General features: G+C 43.3%; 1 protein-coding gene across 11 annotated transcripts in view; it reads left to right on the forward strand.

Annotated features, from left to right (window-relative positions):
• The first annotated feature begins 343 nt into the window (after window positions 1-343).
• Window positions 344-13,174, forward strand: part of LOC140205980 (5'-AMP-activated protein kinase subunit beta-2-like) — an 82,250-nt gene continuing 69,419 nt past the window's right edge. For 10 of the 11 annotated variants that reach the window (XR_011888037.1, XR_011888034.1, XR_011888039.1 and 7 more), the window contains exon 1: window positions 344-430. The gene's annotated coding sequence lies outside the window, so the exon portion shown is untranslated. Of the gene's footprint in view, window positions 431-615; window positions 659-13,174 lie in introns of those variants that run through there. The other variant, XR_011888038.1, reaches the window with a different exon arrangement.

The raw sequence follows: 13,174 nt of genomic DNA on the forward strand, positions 1-13,174 counted from the left end.
AATACTAATTTGCATTTCAAATGTACAACACTGCAATTCTGTGAGTCCGAAGTCAAAACGGAAAATATTGGAAATATTTAACAGATCTTCTATTGAAAGGACATCACTCAACGACATTAACTCTTTTATTCACTCTTGACTGATGCTACACAAAATTTCTAGCTTTTTATTGTTTGTTTTTGTTTTAAATTTCAGGCAGCACTGTGTTCCCCGTAATCATGTCAGGACCTCTACTAGGGTTGATTGGCTTGTGTCTGCAGGAGGCGACCCTGGGTCTGCGTGGAGCGCAGGGAGAGGATGAGCCGCTGCGAGGTCTCGCGCGCGCGCGTGCGCGCTCCGGCGAACTGGCGACGGGCGCGCGCGGTGCGTTTCCGTTTGTGGGGAGCGAAGTGGAATGTGACAAGCAACAGGTCAGCCTCCCAGACTGCAGGTAACAGCACCTATCACCGGTAAAATCCAGCCGGAGGCCATGCGTGCAACTTGGTGTCATTGTGCGTATGTGCCATTACTGTTTTGATCCAAAAGGGGCGGGGGACGGTGGCGGTGGTGATTGGTGGACCTAAATTTAGTTGTGGCTTTGGTGAGGCCTCGCTTCGGGTTTGTTAACGTTCTTGGCACTATAAATGAAGTGGCGAGCCGGTGATCTTGCACTCGAATGGTAAGCCAGGCCATTGCCAGTGCAGCTGCACCTGACGTTAACGATTATTTATCCGCATGGTTTTGTACCAAAATGTTATTTATGTATTTTGTAAATTTTAACTATGGAATTGTAATGTTGTGAAATTTTATAGTAGCTTGTGGTCTGTCTGAATATCGTTGATGCATTAGAACATGACTCAAACCTTTCTATGACCTTGATCCCTTTTATTCAAATCGGCCTGAAAAAAAACAAGATTTTTATTCGAAATAAAAACGAAATACTCAGTAATTAAAGTAACTTTTATGAAGAGAAGAACAGTTAATGTTTCAGGCAAATGACCTTTCATTGAGAAAAGCATGGACATAGTAAATTTAAAGTTGCTGAAGGTGGGGAGGGGGCGAACATAACAGACAGATCAGTTTATGATGAGGTTCATACTGTGAGAAATTGAGTATCGCTAGGGGTGATTGCTGGCTGAATGAGTGTGGTAAAGATAAGTCTGTGGAGAGAGATATAAACAGGCGATGAATTATATTTAAATTTCCAAAGGGGAAGAATGAAAAATTAACTAGAACAGAATATATGCTAAACTTTGTGGGGGACAATGTACATAAAGTAACTGAAGTTTATCATTCCAAAATGTCCTTTATCAATATTCATTTGTGACAATTCAGTGATGTAAAATAGATGTAAGCTTTGAATTTCCAGTACCTCCCTGCTAAATCTCCACTAACCTTGAGCAAACTTAATTCAAGCTTTCTCAGTGAAGTCAGTGGCCACTTAATTGTTCATTCCTTGAGCAATAGCTAGATACTTTATTGATCCCGAAAGAAATTACAGTGTCACAGTAGCATTACACGTGCACAAATATACAAATATTAGAAGAGAAGTAAGAAAGAATAAAAAATAAGTTACCTCAAACAGTCTAACAGGAGAGGGTTATCAGTTCCCCGGCTATAGGTTGACTCATAATGGAGCCTAATGGCCGAAGGTAAGAATGACCTCATATAGCGCTCTTTGGAGCAGCACAGTTGTCTTGGTCTATTACTAAAGGTACTCCTCTGTTCAGCCAAGGTGGCATGCAGAAGGTGAGAAGCATTGTCCAGAATTGCCAGGACTTTCTAAAGGGTCCTGTATTCTACCACAGCCTCCAGTGTGTCCAGTTTGACTCCTATAAGACAGCCAACCTTTCTAATCAGTTTATTGAGCCTGTTGGTATCACCTGTGTTGATGCCATTGACCCAGCACAGCACTGCATAGAAGATTGTACTGGCAACAATAGACTAGTAGAACATGTGAAGGAGAGGCCTGCATACTCTGAAGGACCTCTGTCTCCTCAGGAAGTTGAGGAGACTCTGGCCCTTCTTGTCCACAGCCTCTGTGTTGGTGCTCCACTCAAGTCTGTCATCTAGGTGCACCCCAGGTACTTGTAGGACCTCACCACATCCATGTCCTCACCATCAATAGTAACAGGGAGCAGTGCAGGCTTAGTCTTCCTAAAGTCCATCACCATCTCCTTTGTCTTACTGATGTTGAGCTGCAGATGATCCAGCTTGCACCATTTGACAAAGTCCTCTACCAAGGCCCTGTATTCATCTTCCCGTCCTCCCTTTATATACCTAGCTATTGCTGAGTCATCAGAGAATTTCTGCAGATGACATGACTCAGTGTTGTATCTAAAGTCCGAGGTATACAGGGTAAACAAGAAGGGAGCCAATACAATCCCCTGTGGGGCCCCAGTGCTACTTATAGCCATGTCTGACACAGCTCAGGTTCAGCAGCCAGATTCAGCTAAAATAACTCAAACTGTTTGTGGCCAGTGTCAGTGTGCAGTTGAAATGACAGTGCTGGTCATTTTGGGACTTCTGTATTGGAGACCTGAACTTCATTGTAGTTACAAAGGCAGAAACTGGCAGCTCTGGGTGGTAGTTCATTTGTTTTGTTTTACTGTGAATGCTAGCAAGAAGATGAATCTCAAGGTCGTATATGGTGACATATATGTACTTTGATAATAAATTTACTTTGAATTTTGAATTGCTAGCTTTTTTCAGCTGTGATTTTGCTGCATTTTGTTTAATCATACTTGCAAGAAAAGTTACAAACTCTGGCAGTAACTGGAACTACCTTATCTTCAAACAGGATGTACAGGTCTCCCCCGCCATCCGAAGGTAGAGTGTTCCTATGAAACGGTTCGTAAGCCAAAATGTCGTAAAGCGAAGAAGCAATTACCATTTATTTATGTGGGAAAATTTTGTGAGCGTTCGCAGACCCAAAAATAACCTACCAAATCATGCCAAATAACACATAAAACCTAAAATAACAGTAACATATCGTAAAAGCGGGAATGATATGATAAATACACAGCCTATATAAGGTAGAAATACTTTTCCACAATCATTACTGCACTGTTCTCCGTAGCGAAAATCTCATGCAAGCACCGTCGGCAGAAAATCTCATGCAAGCACAATTGGCAAAAACACGGTGCAAGTGCTCTCCAGTAACCTTTAAGCTATGAAGCTGCCAAATCATACCAAATATCACGTAAAAATACACAGCCTATATAAAGTAGAAATAATGTATGTACAGTGTAGTATCACTTACAGGAATCGGGACAGCGCCGAGCACACTGATGATGGTGTGTTAGGCTAATTTGTTGCAGGTTGGGTGGTGCAGTGGCCCCTACCCTCTGGGCCACCGACCGATACCAATCCGTGAAGCATGCAGGGGTGCAGCGGTGGCCAGGAGGTACACAGCATATCTTTAAGAAAAAAGCCAAAATAAACATTCTAATTAATTAGGTGCCACCCGGCACGTAATTGTCGGCCCAGATCAGTGCCGATTTCCGATTGCGTCGTCTCTGATCTGGGCCGACAATTACGTGCCAGGTGGCACCTAGTTAATTAGCATGTTTACTTCAGCTTTTTTCTTAAAAATATACTGTGTGCCTCCTGGCTACCGCTGCATTCTCTGCGAATCGGTATCTGCCCATGGCCTGGGGGTTGGGGTGGTGGGACACTGGGGTGTCATCTCGTCATCATCTGTTTCCATTAGGGCAAGCAGGTCATCTTCTATCTCTGCCTGCCTCGATGTCGAAGATCGAGGTTCGTCGTCTGCTATGGCTGATGTGGAAGGCTTGCTTGACTGCTGAGCCTCGTGCATTTTTCTATCACACAGTTCTTTGTAAGAACTCAAACCATCCTGCAAATATCCCCTAAACCTACGTACCCTTTCAAAATTAAAGTCGTACTTTATTATTGCAGCGAAAATCTCATGCAGTTGCTTCACGTTCAGTTCAGTACTGCATTTGGTTTCGCTTGTTATCCTTTTTTCTTCCAATTGCATCAGCTCTTCATCTATCAGATCTTGGTCATGGGATGCCAAAACCTATTCAACATCATGTTCGTCAACTTCCACAAGCCAAACTCATTTTGTCCTTGCTTTGTTCACCACTATCGAAACGCTTAATTATGTCTAGTTTTACGCTAAGTTTCCGATACCATAGAACTCATCTTGCTAACGACTGCTCACAGGCACGTGTTTAAGCAATGCCGGCGAGAATGCAGTTCCGAATTCGGGGGAGAGTGGCTGCGCGGGGCGTGCTGATTTTTTTTCGTAACAGTGAAAACACCTTCTGAAAACGAAAACGGTACTAATGTAGGTCTTTCGTAACAGTGAGGTTTCGTAAAGCAAACGTTGGAAAGGCGGGAGACAGCTGTACTATCTGGTTCCTTCATCAATAAGAAAGCTAATATTTTACATATATAATATCTCATAGTGGATGTGTCATAATTTTCTACTATTAATTTGAGATGACACCAGCTTTTCCCATCATTAACTCTTCCAGAATGCTGGAACTTAATGCCAATCATGATGCAGTCATAATCTCCAATTACCTGCCTTTGCTCACTTACAAAAGTTTCAAGTACATGACAGCTAGAGCTTAAAATTCACAGTCTTTGGATTACTTCTTGCATTGTCTTGTCACTTCCTTTTAGCTGTTTTCTTGCTTCCTTCCAGCACACTTCTCCTACCGCAACAATGAATGAATTTAGTTCAGTTCAGTTCTAATCTTGCTTGTCTTTGCATGGACCCTAAAATCTCTACTTTCCAGTATAGAAATGGCGGAATGCAATTGCCATCATGTAGCACCCGATGCGCTGTCTACCTAAGGAGCACAAGGAGAAGCCAGCAAGTCACTGAAGTGCTGTGGAAGCACAATGTCTGAATGTTTCCTGAGAAAGCTCAATTTAACAGCATGTATATACAGACTGCAGTCTTGTTTGTTCTGAATACCATATTTATAGCACTCCAGTAATCCATTCTGTAACAAATTAATAGGATTGGTGAAGCATTAGCCAGGAGGGAATGGCACTGACTTCTGTTTTTGCTCATTTATGATTCCACTATTACCTTTAATCCCACAGTGGTTGCTTCATTGTAGCGTGTTAATGCCGTTGGCTGGTCCAGACTGCTGCTGGTTGTAATGAGAATCTGCAGTCCATACTGCTAGAGTTTGTTCTTCAGGGCAGCTGCAGCCTCGCAAGAGCTGTTTTATTTTGGATTATGTGGAGCTACGATAATTTAGACAAGTGAAAAATAGTCAGCCACACTTGTGAAGTGGTTTGTGGAATGCTATTTTGACTCACATGCCATTATGTATCCAGCTTCTGACTTGGATTTTCAAGCCATGTTAATTTTTGGTTTTGATATCGTTAGTCAATGGGGATCTCCAAGATGTGAGACAAAGAGATTAGGAGGACATGTATTTGATTAGTGCATGTCATTTAATGGAGTAAATATTACCTGTGACGTTAGTCCAGACTTGAATTCAAGTCTGAATGTCATTCAGGTCTGCTCGCTGCCATGGTTTTAATCATAATTTGTGTCTGGACAAATCAGTCCACTTGCTGGAGCTAAGGGGAAAAATCACTGAATCAATTAAGGTAGCCTAGACTCTAGAAAGCACCCTCTTCATACAGTACTGTGCAAAAATCTGAGGCACCTGAGATTTTTTAATAATTTTTTTTTGTCTTCTGCATTAGTATGTCAGTAGGAAAGAGCAAATTTTAGATTTCCAAACATTAATTTTTCAAAAACCCGCAAGATGACCACAACCTTGTCATAGGGTTTCGAGACTTGCATGGCTCAATGATCTGGAGAGCTACGTTGGCTGGAGTCAGGGTCTTGTGCTTTGACTCTTGGTAGGGTCACCCATGCCAAACAGATCAGTGGGTAGAGGCCAGACTAAGAGGCCTGTCCTCCAGGTTCAGTTCAGCTCAGGGCTAACAACCCTGACTGGTCAAAAAATAAATTGTTACGGAAACAGCAATGAAGAATCCTTCTATACCTGTGTAGGTATTCCTGAGTCTCTAACTGGGATTTACGTGACTGACAGTGGTGAACGCCAAGAGGAAGCTACTGGCATAATGAAGAAAACCCTGAACACCACCAAGATCAAGACCAAAGTCGGTTTCTGGAATGTACAACACCGGCAAGCTAGCACAAATAACTGCAGAAATGCATCATTCCAGCCTGCATGTACTGAGTGTCTATGAAAGCAGATGGACAAATTCTGCAGACTAAAAACAGCAACTAGTGAAACAGTTTTATACTCAGGAAATGAAAATAGTCAGCGTCATGATGGTGTAGCTGTCATTTTGAAGAAAGGCCTTGAGAAGTGGAAACCAATTAACAGTAGGCTGACAACAGGAATTCTGCAGATGCTGGAAATTCAAGCAACACACATAAAAGTTGCTGGTGAACGCAGCAGGCAGCATCTCTAGGAAGAGGTGCAGTCAACGTTTCAGGCCGAGACCCTTCGTCAGGACTAACTGAAGGAAGAGTGAGTAAGGGATTTGAAAGTGAGAGGGGGAGGGGGAGGGGGAGATCCAAAATGATAGGAGAAGACAGGAGGGGGAGGGATGGAGCCAAGAACTGGACAAGTGATAGGCAAAAGGGATACGAGAGGATCATGGGACAGGAGGTCCAGGAAGAAAGACGGGTGGGGGGGACCCAGAGGATGGGCAAAGGGTATATTCAGAGGGACAGGGGGAGAAAAAGGAGAGTGAAAGAAAGAATGTGTGTATAAAAATAAGTAACAGATGGGGTACGAGGGGGAGGTGGGGCATTAGCGGAAGTTAGAGAAGTCGATGTTCATGCCGTCAGGTTGGAGGCTACCCAGACGGAATATAAGGTGTTGTTCCTCCAACCTGAGTGTGGCTTCATCTTTACAGTAGAGGAGGCCGTGGATAGACATGTCAGAATGGGAATGGGATGTGGAATTAAAATGTGTGGCCACTGGGAGATCCTGCTTTCTCTGGCGGACAGAGCGTAGGTGTTCAGTAAAGTGGTCTCCCAGTCTGCGTCGGGTCTCGCCAATATATAAAAGGCCACATCGGGAGCACCGGACGCAGTATATCACCCCAGCCGACTCACAGGTGAAGTGTTGCCTCACCTGGAAGGACTGTTTGGGGGCCCTGAATGGTAGTAAGGGAGGAAGTGTAAGGGCATATGTAGCACTTGTTCCGCTTACATGGATAAGTGCCAGGAGGGAGATCAGTGGGGAGGGATGGGGGGGAACGAATGGACAAGGGAGTCGCGTAGGGAGCGATCCCTGCGGAATGCAGAGAGGCGGGGGAGGGAAAGATGTGCTTAGTGGTGGGATCCCGTTGGAGGTGGCGGAAGTTACGGCGAATAATATGTTGGACCCGGAGGCTGGTGGGGTGGTAGGTGAGGACCAGGGGAACCCTATTCCTAGTGGGGTGGCGGGAGGATGGAGTGGGAGCAGATGTACGTGAAATGGGGGAGATGCGTTTAAGAGCAGAGTTGATAGTGGAGGAAGGGAAGCCCCTTTCTTTAAAAAAGGAAGACATCTCCCTCGTCCTAGAATGAAAAGCCTCATCCTGAGAGCAGATGCGGCGGAGACGGAGGAATTGCGAGAAGGGGATGGCGTTTTTGCAAGAGACAGGGTGAGAAGAGGAATAGTCCAGATAGCTGTGAGAGTCAGTAGGCTTATAGTAGACATCAGTGGATAAGCTGTCTCCAGAGACAGAGACAGAAAGATCTAGAAAGGGGAGGGAGGTGTCGGAAATGGACCAGGTAAACTTGAGGGCAGGGTGAAAGTTGGAGGCAAAGTTAATAAAGTCAACGAGCTCTGCATGCGTGCAGGAAGCAGCACCAATGCAGTTGTCGATGTAGCGAAGGAAAAGTGGGGGACAGATACCAGAATAGGCACGGAACATAGATTGTTCCACAAAAGTGGATGTAGCGAAGGAAAAGTGGGGGACAGATACCAGAATAGGCACGGAACATAGATTGCTCCACAAAAATCGATGTAGCGACAGTAGGCTGAGGAGAGTCACGCTGAAAAGGAAGTCAGTGCTGTGCTCCAACTAACGATAATGACATTGAAGAAAATGATGTCTTCTTTGAACAGCTGCAATCGGAGGTAGAGTCAACAGAACCAGAGTGACTATTTAATGAACAATGATACATGGAGACTATCATTATAGGATGTAAAAGTGAAGAGAGGAGCATATACAGGAAGTGATCACCACCTTGTTGTAGCAATGATGAAACTCAAGCTGAGAAGCACTGCGACCAGAACACATGTACAAAGACGTTTTGATGTTGAAAAGCTCAAGGAAACCAGTGTGAGATCTGCATTCATCATTCACCTTAAGAACAGATTCCAGGCCTTGCAAGACCTTGACGAGGATGTGTCAGTAGACAAGATCGACACAATGTGGGAATTGATTGCCCCAGTCTTCAAGGAGTGCAACGAGGCTTGTCTAGAATACAGAGCTGGAAAGAAGAGCAAAGAATGGAAACATAGGCAGCCTTAGAAGAAAGACAGAAAATTAAGACACTGTTAGATGCAAAGTCAACATGACTTAAGGTGAACCTTTAGCTAGCATACACTGAAGCTAACAAGAAAGTGAAGGCACTTGTAAGAAAGGATAAGCGAGTCTACATGGAAGAACTTGCCAAGGAGGCTGAAGTAGCAGCCAATCGAGGAAATCTGGGAAATGTATACAAGATTTCAAAATTGATAAGCAAAAATTTCCAGGCCAGATCGAATAATCCCATGAGAGATAAGAACAATCTGCTTTTGACAACTAGAAGGAGCAAGAAGCACAATGGACAGTGTATTTCAGAGAATTACTGAATAGACAAATACCATATGAAGAACAAAGCTCCAGGACGTGAGAATTTGAATGCTGAACTGTTCAAAGCTGAACCAAAAGCTGCAACGGCCACTCTGCAACCACTGTTTACCATAAACTGGGACTGGGGACCAGTACCCAAGAACTAGAGAAGGGGAGTTATTGTGAGGATCCCCAAGAAAGGAGTGCTAAGTCAAGACATGAATCAGGCAAGGCTTTGTGATGTCAGTGATACTATTTAACTTGGTAATTGACTGGGCTATGAGGCAAAGAAAGAAAGATAAACAGAGAGGCAGCAGGTGTACTCTATTCTCCACTTTAGAAGACCTTGACTTTGTGGATGGTCTCGTGTTACTATCACATATGTACCAGCACGTGCAAGAGGAAACTCAGTGCCTGTGTACCTTTGGTGGACAGATTGGACTCAGAGTCATCCAGAGAAAGACTTAGACCATGACTCTCAATGTAGAGTCTCCTTCTCCCACCAAGGCATATGACATCAACTTACCCAGAACCAACAAATTCATCAACGTGTGCAGCATCATTTGGCAGGATGGTGGGACCAAGGACAACATCCAGTGCCGACATAGCAAAGCGAGAAACATCTTCAGATCAATGAACAACATATGGAGATCAACCTAGTACAGTGTCCACACCAAGGTGAAGTTGTACCAGAGCTGTGTTCTGGTCACATTCTTGTATGGGTCAGAATGCTGGCACATGACAGAGAACAACCTTGCCAAGCTGTCATCATTCCACACCAAGAACCTTGGGAAAATCCTTTTTTTTTTTTTTTTTTAGAGAATGCATGCCAAAAGGGCAATGTTACGATAGTAATGGGCGGGATTTCAATATGTAGATAGATTGGGAAAATCAGGTTGGTGCTGGATTACAGGAGGGGGAATTTCTAGAGTGCCTGTGAATTGGTTGAGTTCACTGGTGGATTGGCTATTTTGGATTGGGTGTTGTACAATGAACCAGAACTGATTAGCGAGCTTCAGGTAACAGAACTCATGGGAGAAAGTGATCATAATATGATCAAGTTCATCCTGAAATTTGAGAAGGAGAAGCTAAGGTCATATATATCAGTATTATAGTGGAGTAAAGGGAATTACAGAGTCATGAAAGGGGAGTTGGCCAGAATTAATTGGAAAAGAACACAGGCAGGGATGATGGCTGAGCAGCATTGGCTGGAATTTCTGGAAACAATTCAGAAGACACAGGATATTTACATCCCAAAGAGGAAAAGGTATTCTAAGGCAAGATGACATGACCGTGGCTAACAAGAGAAGTCAAAGCCAACATACAAGCCAAAGAGAGGGTATATAATGGAGCAAAAATTAGTGGGAAGTCAGAGGATTGGGAATCGTTCAAAATCCAACAGTGGACAACTAAAATACTCATTAAGGTAAAGATGGAAAATGAAAGTAAGCTAGCCAATAATATTAAAGATGATACAAAAAGTTTCTTGAGATGCATAAAACATAAAAGAGAGGTGACTGCTAGAAAAAAATGCTGGAGATGTAGTAATGGGAGACAAGGAAATGGCAGATGAACTGAATAAGTCTTTGCATCAGTCTTCATTGTGGAAGACACTAGCAGTAAGACGGAACTTCCAGGTGTCAGAGGGTCATAAAATGTGTGAAGTTACCGTGACTAGAAAGAAGGGAAACTAAAAGGTCTGAAGGTAGATAAGTCACCTGGACCAGACGGTGTACACCCCAGCGTTCTGAAATAGATGGCTGAAGAGATTGTAGAGGCATTAGTATTGGCCTTCCAAGAATCAGAAGATTCTGGAATAGTACCAGAAGACTGGAAAATTGCAAATGTCACTCCATTCTTCAAGAAGGGAGAGAGGCAGAAGAAAGGAAACTATGGGCCAGTTAGTCTGACCTCAGTTGTTGGAAAGATGTTGGCATTGATTATTAAGAGTGAGGTTTCAGGGTACTTGGAGGTATATAATAAAATAGGCCATAGTCAGCATGGTTTCCTCAAGGGTAAACCTTGCCTGACAAATCTTTTGGAATCTTTTGAAGAAATAACAAGCAGGATAGACAAAGGAGAATTGGTTGATGTTGTGTACTTGGATTTTTAGAAGGCCTTTGACAAGGTGCCACTCATGAGGCTACTTAACAAGCTACAAGCCCGTGGTATTACATAAGAGATTCTAGCATGGATAAAACAGTGGTTGATTGGCAGGGGGGAAAGAGTGGGAATAAAGAGAGCCTTTTCTGATTGGTTGCCAGTGACTAATGATGTTCCACAGTGGTCCGTGTTGGGACCAATTCTTTTTATGTTATATGTCAATGATTGGATGATGGAATTGATGGTTCAGTTGCAAAGGTTGTAGACTATGAAGATAGGTGGAAGGGCAGGTAGTCTTGAGGAAGTAGAGAGGCTACAGAAGGACTTAGATTGGGAGAATGGGAAAAGAAATGGCAGATGGAAAACGGTATCAGAAAGTGTTTGGTCATGCACTTTGGCTGATGAAGTGAAAGGGTTGACTATTTTCTACATGGAGAGCAAATATTAAAAAAATGGAGGCGCAAAGGTACATGTACAAAGGTACATGTGCATGATTCCCAAAAGGTTAATTTGCAGGTTGAGTCTGTGCTGAGGAAGGCAAATGCAATGTTAGCATTCATTTCAAGAGACCTAGAATATAAAAGCAAGGGTGTAATGTTGAAGCCTCACTTGGAGGATTGTAAGCAGACTTGGGCACCTCATCTTAGAAAGGGTGTGCTGAAACTGGAGAAGGTTCAAAGGAGGTTCACGAAAATGATTCGAGGATTGAATGAATTGTCATAGTAAAAGCATTTGATGGCTCTGGGCCGGTATTCACTAGAATTTAGAAGAATGAGGGTGACTGCATTGAAACTTATCGAATGGTGAAAGGCCTTGTTAGCGTGGATGTGGAGAGGATGTTTCCTGTGGTGTAAGAATCTAAGACCAGAGGACACAGCCTCAGGATAGAGGGGTGTCCTTTTAGAACAGAGATTAACAGGAATTTATTTAGCCAGAAAGTGGTGAATCTGTGAAATTTATTGCCACAGGCAGCTGTGGAGACTAAGTCTCTATGTTTAAGGCAGAGGTTGATAGATTCTTGATTGGTCAGGGCATGAAGTGATACAGGGAGAAGGCGAAGGCAGGAGATTTGAGCTGAGAGGAAAATTGGATCAGCCATGATGAAATGGCAGTGCAGACACGATGGGCCAAATGGCCTAATTCTGTTCCTCTATCTTCCGGTCATATGGTCTTATTTGCTGGCTGAGAAAGATCTCCACCATGCTCTACTCCTCCAGTGTCATCAAGACAACATGTCCACAATCATCATGAGGAAACGTTGGAAATAGATTGGGCGCATGATGAGAAGAGAGGGCATCATCAAGGCAGCACTTCATTGGACCCCTGAAGGGTGGAGGAAACATGGGAGATCAAAGGCAACTTGGCACTGTACTGTAGAGACAAAACTGAGGACCCTGATGCACCTGGGGCACAATAGAGAAAGTGGCCAAGGACAGACAGACAGATGGGGGACCTTCATTGTTGCCCTAAATGCCAGTGGCATAACAGGTAGTAAATATTTTTCAAAAAATGTAACACTGTCATTTTTGTATTTTGTTATAGGAAGTAACATATTAAGTAATAATAAAAACCTGATAACTTTGTAGCTATATCTTTGTCCAGTGCGTGATTAAACAAAGATAATAAACAGGTGCTATTAATCAATGACATAATGAGTTGACTGAACTGAATTGATTGACTAAAACAGAAACAGGTGGTAAAAGGAATAAAATTGGGCAATGGACAACCAAACTAAAAAATGAGGGTTTGATAGATGTGACAATTTAACCTTCAAATCATCAATTCTTGTCCCATAACAAGAGTGAGTATAGCAACAGGACACAAGATGGTCATCCGGCCTCAGCAAGGTCTCTCCCAAGCATAAATTTTACAGTATACAGCAGTTTCAAGATGTGCTGTCCAAGCTCTTCTGAAGAAACACTGTGCAACAGATCAGAGATACAACAAGCTGATGTCCCTTCTAAACTGAAAGACCTCCAGAACTGCTATCAGCTCTGAACTCACAGAAACCACTGGAACCCAAGCACATCCCTCTTTAGTCTGAAGAAGTCTGGTCAGAAGTGGTCTTCATGGAAAAGTTGCTGCAAAAAGCCATTCTTCTGAAGTGGAAACAAAGCCAAGAGTCTCAACTGTGCACAAAAACACAAGGACTGGGGTACTGAATAATGTAAGCAAGTGGTCTGGACTGATGAGTCAAAATTGTAAATTTCTAGCTCAAACAGGAGGTAGTTTGTCTATAGAAGAGCTGGAGAGTGCTACATGATGAGTGTCTGGAGCCAACAGT

Source organism: Mobula birostris, chromosome 12, assembly GCF_030028105.1.
Source record: "Mobula birostris isolate sMobBir1 chromosome 12, sMobBir1.hap1, whole genome shotgun sequence".
NCBI classification, from domain to species: domain Eukaryota; kingdom Metazoa; phylum Chordata; class Chondrichthyes; order Myliobatiformes; family Myliobatidae; genus Mobula; species Mobula birostris.